Genomic DNA, 5562 nt, shown 5'->3' on the forward strand with positions numbered 1-5562 from the left:
TATCTGTGTGTGCACAGTATAATTCTTGAAATAGTTGCATCCTTGTGTGTAGTAGCTGGTGTTGGCTCTTGCCTTTTATGTTGGGGTTTTACAGTGTTCATATAGTTTGTCTGTATGGCCAGACCTGCTTTTTCTTGCTCAGTAGGCAGGAATAAAGGGTCCTGCCAAGGTCAACTTTAGGCCTGGGTCCCAGAGTCAGACGTGATAAGCAGCTGCCAAAGAATCAGCCTGTGGGACCAATGGGGCTCCTCTCTGTGCCATGGGAAAACTGTGGGCTCAATGCTGGACCCTTATGAGGATGCACGCCTACCTGCCTGAACATGTCCTGGCTAGGCAGAAAGGGTTACGACAGGGGAGAGGAGGAAAAAATGTGTAGAATCCCCCACACCTCTTTTCAAATGTCGCTGCACAGGTTTTAGCACCCTATCACTTGTCACTCTGGCTATGGTCCCATCCTCTGAACTCAGCCCAGGCGGATGGGCTACACGGAGAGTCCTGTGTCCCAATTGATTCTGAAATCGTAATATTTTCCTTTATACAGTGATTATTCTACTGGTGGGTGCAGAAAACTGACACCCTGCACCTTATACTAGATCTAGAGCTCTGGAGCTGTTCTGTGAAAGCACCTTCTTTGGTTTTTTTCATACATCCCCCAAGAAGCCTGTCCTACCTGACTCTGCTTCTCCAGCCTCCAAAACCAGAAGTCCCAAGTCTCATTTTAGGAAGTATATATTGTTGTTGTTAGGTGCCATTGAAAATATTATGCAGTCTTTAGCGCTTGTGCCGGCGCGGCATCTCGTTCAGCTACCCCTTTCCCTAGCCCCCGGATGGGCAGCACCCACCCCCTCCATGGCCACTCCACCTCTTCCCTCCTTCCGTCCCTTCCTTTTCTCCCTTCTTCTTGTCTTCCTTCCCTTCCTCATCATTGCCACTGAGGGCCATGTCCAGGGCAGCAGCCAGCTCCTTCTAACATGGCACACCCCAAAGAGAAAACCCCACTGTGTCTTGTGAATGAGTTAGCCCGTTTCAACAAGATTCAGCCTGAATATAAACTTTTGCGTGAGTGAGGTGCAGCTCACTGTAAGAAAGCATAACTCCTACTGTAGAACTAAATGCACTGTGCATGACACTTGGGAAAAAAACAATGTACAAGCCTGTTGACCCTTACTCTCGGATGCAGTCCACCTACAACTACAACATGAGAGGAGGTGCCTATTCCTCGAGGTACATTTACCCATTTCCAGTTCCACCTTTACTGTGTCAAGTTGAACTTTCTGTAGGAGGACAGCAGTTTAATGGAAAAGGAAGGACAAGACAGGCTGTGAAATACGATGCTGCTGCTAAAGCACTGAGGATCCTGCTGAACAAGCCCCTTCCAGAGAGGCTGGAGGTGAGTGGAAGAGATTCAGAAGAAGAAAATCTTAATAAATCTGAAATAAGTCAAGTGTTTGAGATTGCACTTAAACGGAACTTGCCAGTGAATTTTGAGGTTGTCTGGGAGAGTTTTGTGACCAAGGTCTCAGTAGGAGAGTTCACAGGGGAAGGGGAAGGCAAGAGCAAGATTTCAAAGAAAAATGCTGCCATGGCTGTTCTTGAGGAGCTGAAGAAGTTACCTCCCTTCCTGACAGTTGAACGAGTGAAGTCCAAAATCAAAAAGAAAACAAAGTCCACAGTCAAATTACATGTAGGCCTGGAATATGGGCAAGGGATGAATCCCATTAGCGGACTGGCTCAGATCCAGCAAACAAAGAAGGAGAAAGAGCCGGAGTACCTGCCTCTGACTGAGCAAGCCCTGCCGCACCGCAGGAGAGTTTGTGATGCAGGTGAAGGTCGGAAACCACACTGCCGAAGGAGTAGGCACCATTAAGAAGGTGGCCAAACGCAACGCAGCTGAGAACATGCTGGAGCTCCTTAGTTTCAAAGTCCCACAGGCTCAGCCCGCCAAGCCAGCACTCAAGTAAGAGGAGAAGATGCCAATAGAGAAATCAGGGGATGGAAGAAAAGTGACCTTTTTTGAACCTGGCTCTGCAGATGACAATGGAACTAGTAATAAGGAAGATGAGTTTAGGAAGCCTTATCTTTCACACCAGCAGCTGCCTGCTGGAATTCTTCCCATGGTGCCCAAGGTTGCCCAGGCTGTGGGTGTCAGTCCCGGACATCACACCAAAGATCTCACCAGGGCAGCTCCGAATCCTGCCAAGACCACAGTGACTGCCGTGATAGCCTGGGAGTAGCTGTATGGCGGCACTTCACCCACAGCCAAGACCATGGTAAAGAATAACATCTCTTCAGGGCACATCCCCCACGGACCTCTCCTGAGACCCTCGGAGCAATTGCAGTATCTCTCCAGAGTCCAGGGATTCCAGGTAGAATACAAAGACTTCCCAAAAAACAATAAGAATGAGTTTGTATTGCTAATCAGTTGCTCCTCTCAGCCGCCTCTGATCAGCTATGGCATCGGAAGTGATGTGGATTCCTGCCATGATACAGCTGCACAGAACATACATGAAGCTGCTGTCTGAGTTGAACCAACAAAGTATAGAGATGCTGAGAACAGAAATTGGGCATTTGTCTGTGTGTGGGAGGTGCTGAACCTTTACTGGCCACAAACCATTATCAAATCCCAACATATATACTGAAAATACTGAAACTGCTTTGAAAAATTGGATTTTCTGATACCTTCAGTGGACTGAGAGACATGATGGACTGGTCCCATCAGCGGCGAGGAAGACGGGGGTACAGGAGGCAGCTGTGGCTGTGAGGGAGTGTACTGTGATTTGTTGTGTTGGGGCCAGAGGAAAGGACTGTTTGCTGCCCTAGGAGCAGCCAAACCCAGGACCACCGCCTCTTGCCTGTCTCCCCTTCTCTGCTGGGGAGCTACAAAGCCATGCTGAGGCACCTCAGCGCTTGGTTTTGTTTTGTATTTTGGCAGTGTGAAAGAAGAAAACACAGAAAGCATGACCCACTCCTCAAACTGGCTAACTCAGACACTTTGGGATAAACACTGGACAGCCACACCAGAGACTGGTCCCAAAGCTATAAGCACCAGAGAAAATCAAATACTTCTTACTCAGTATCACCTGAGCTGCCCAGGGTTCTGAGGCCCCACCCCCCCCAGTGTCCATACCATAACCACTACTGTCTCTTCAATAGCAAAATATAGTCTTAATTTCATTATTTTCTTTCAATTAAAATGACACTATATACAATTTTTATTGGAAAGTTTCTCAATTGTATCTAGTTATATAGCACAGTTTAGAAACTTGTCTGAAACTAATTTTCTCATTAATCTAACCGTCAAAGATCATATCCGTGTGTAGGTGATTATCATTTTTTATGTTATTGGACTCATTAACCCAGGATCACTTCTGTGATGCAAATTGTGTGCCCTCTGGTTTATCTGGAACAGTCCTGGACTTTTCCCTGATGAAGTCTCCCACTGTTGTATAAATGGGACACTTTTGGTCTTTTGAAACATTTTAAATGATCATTTGGTACCTTTGCTATTTTATTTTTATTTGGGTTAATGCAGCAATGATTTCGATGATTATAAAAACGATTGTGTACATCAGGACCCATAGCTTCCACTGCACCCAGGACATCGTCTCCAGGTTGTATGTAGAAACTGCAGATGGATTTTCCTTGAGTGCTTTATACTGTTAACTGCATCTCCATGTAGGGCTGAAAAGAAAGACCTTTGTTTGTATATAAACTGTTGCTTTCGGTGTTCTGTGATTGTGTGCACACTGCACAGTAAGGCTCTGCCTGTGGTCCAGATAAGGTCCAGATAAGAAGCATAGTCGCCTTGCGAGTTCAGTACTGCTTTGATACATTGTTTATGCTGAAAATTTTTTCTCCCCATAAAACTTAGTGTTTGTCACCAGTAAATGGTAATCTAAGAAAAAAAAGAAAATATTACGCAAAGTAAAGGAAGTTAGATACAAAAGACCATTCATTATCTTTTACTTCAATTTCCCCATGAACTTTTTGAAGCCCTGTTTGTATTAAATGATTTATTTTATATGAAATATCCAGGATAGGTAAATCCATAAGTGGTCACAGTCAAGGGCAGGGAAGAATCGGAAGTGCCTGTTAATAGAAAATGAGTTTCTTTTTGGGGCGATGAAGCATAGATAATTGGACAACTTCATGGATAAATTAAAAATCATTGAATTGTACACTTTCAAAGGGTGAATTTTGTGGTGTCTGAATTATATCTCAGTTTTTAAAGTTTTTGAAGAGGCTTAGTCAACAGAGGTCACAAGATGGATGTATTTTATATACCCAGATTTACATTTTTAAAAAATGTTTTATTGTGAATTATATGATAGTTTACATGAGAGAACTTTAGTTTTACATTTATTCCATCGTATATCGTTTCATTGCCATGGTTCCAATCCCCTCCATGCATCATCAACCGACCAAAGGGTATACCCTACAAACCTGCCCCCTACACTCCCCCACCCCCACCCCAAGTCTTCAGCACACAGTCCCTCTCCCTCTCTGGATCCAAAGTCCCCAGCCGCTTCATCACTCTACGTCATCGTCTCTGCCTCTATCTCGGGCATTGCTGCTTCTCTGGGTAGGGTCCCGCTCTAAGCTCTTCTCCGTTGATGGTCCTAGAGACCACCGCTCCTAGACTGGAGAGTTAATCACTCCCTTCCTTGCTACAGAACATCTACCTTTACATTTTCAACCCTCACAATCAGTCCTGATAACGATTATTCACTATTGTATCACAAGTGACCCATCTGCATTTCATTTCATCAGCTCTGCCTAGACAGATTGGATAGTACTCACTGGAGATTCTGCCTTCCTCCATCCCCCTAGCTCTAGGTTCCCTCTTGAAAGGTTGTAAGCCAGTCACTTCTTACCTTTGTAGTCCCCCACCCCCACCCCATTTGGGTATCCAATGTCCAAGTTGCCCATCTCTGTCTACTCTGTGTGTGGAGGGGGTAGGAATGTTTCTTGCTATAAGGATTTGTTCCCTCTTTTGAGTTACTGCATCCATAGGTGTAGGTCAAGTTCATCAAATTGTATCAGATCACTCTTTTTTTCCTCTTCTTTCTTCTCCTGGTTGAGCGCTGATTATACAGTCATTGAAGCTATGTCAAGTGGGTATTATCTGAAAGTATGGGTGTTCTTATACGTATGCCCTCTCTTCCTATCAGCTGGTGGCTTCACTCTCCACTCTAGTCCTCTGTGGCCACACCACTGACTCTGGGCCCAAGAGTCCCCAGGTCTCCCCACACTGCTGGCCAACCAGGTCCCCAACTGGGTCCACAGAAGCCCACCAAACATTATAGGGCTTAGCTTGCCGCTTCATTGATGCTTTTATCCCACTTCCCCCTATCGGCGATGCGTGTGGTCACCAATCAGAGGGCGTATTTCCGTTGAGTCTTAGTCTTGGAAGGGGGTTTGCACTGAGGGGACCCGACCACTTGCCTTGATGTTTCCTGGGCAAGCAATTTGTTTGTTCTTGTAGTAACAGTCCATCTGCCTCTATTGTTTTGTATTTTTCCTGTAGGTCTTTCTTTCAAAAAGTATCTTCTGTTCTTCTAG

The 5562-nt window shown here is 45.3% G+C and overlaps 1 protein-coding gene and 1 pseudogene across 1 annotated transcript in view; both read left to right on the plus strand.

Moving 5' to 3' along the window:
* The window catches only part of FAM47E (family with sequence similarity 47, member E), a 69797-nt gene that overhangs the window by 21726 nt on the left and 42509 nt on the right, over window positions 1–5562 (plus strand). The gene's annotated exons all lie outside the window — the stretch shown is intronic.
* Window positions 1124–2592, plus strand: LOC102812582 (annotated as a pseudogene).

This window comes from Chrysochloris asiatica, unplaced genomic scaffold, assembly GCF_000296735.1.
Source record: "Chrysochloris asiatica unplaced genomic scaffold, ChrAsi1.0 scaffold00169, whole genome shotgun sequence".
Lineage (NCBI taxonomy): Eukaryota > Metazoa > Chordata > Mammalia > Afrosoricida > Chrysochloridae > Chrysochloris > Chrysochloris asiatica.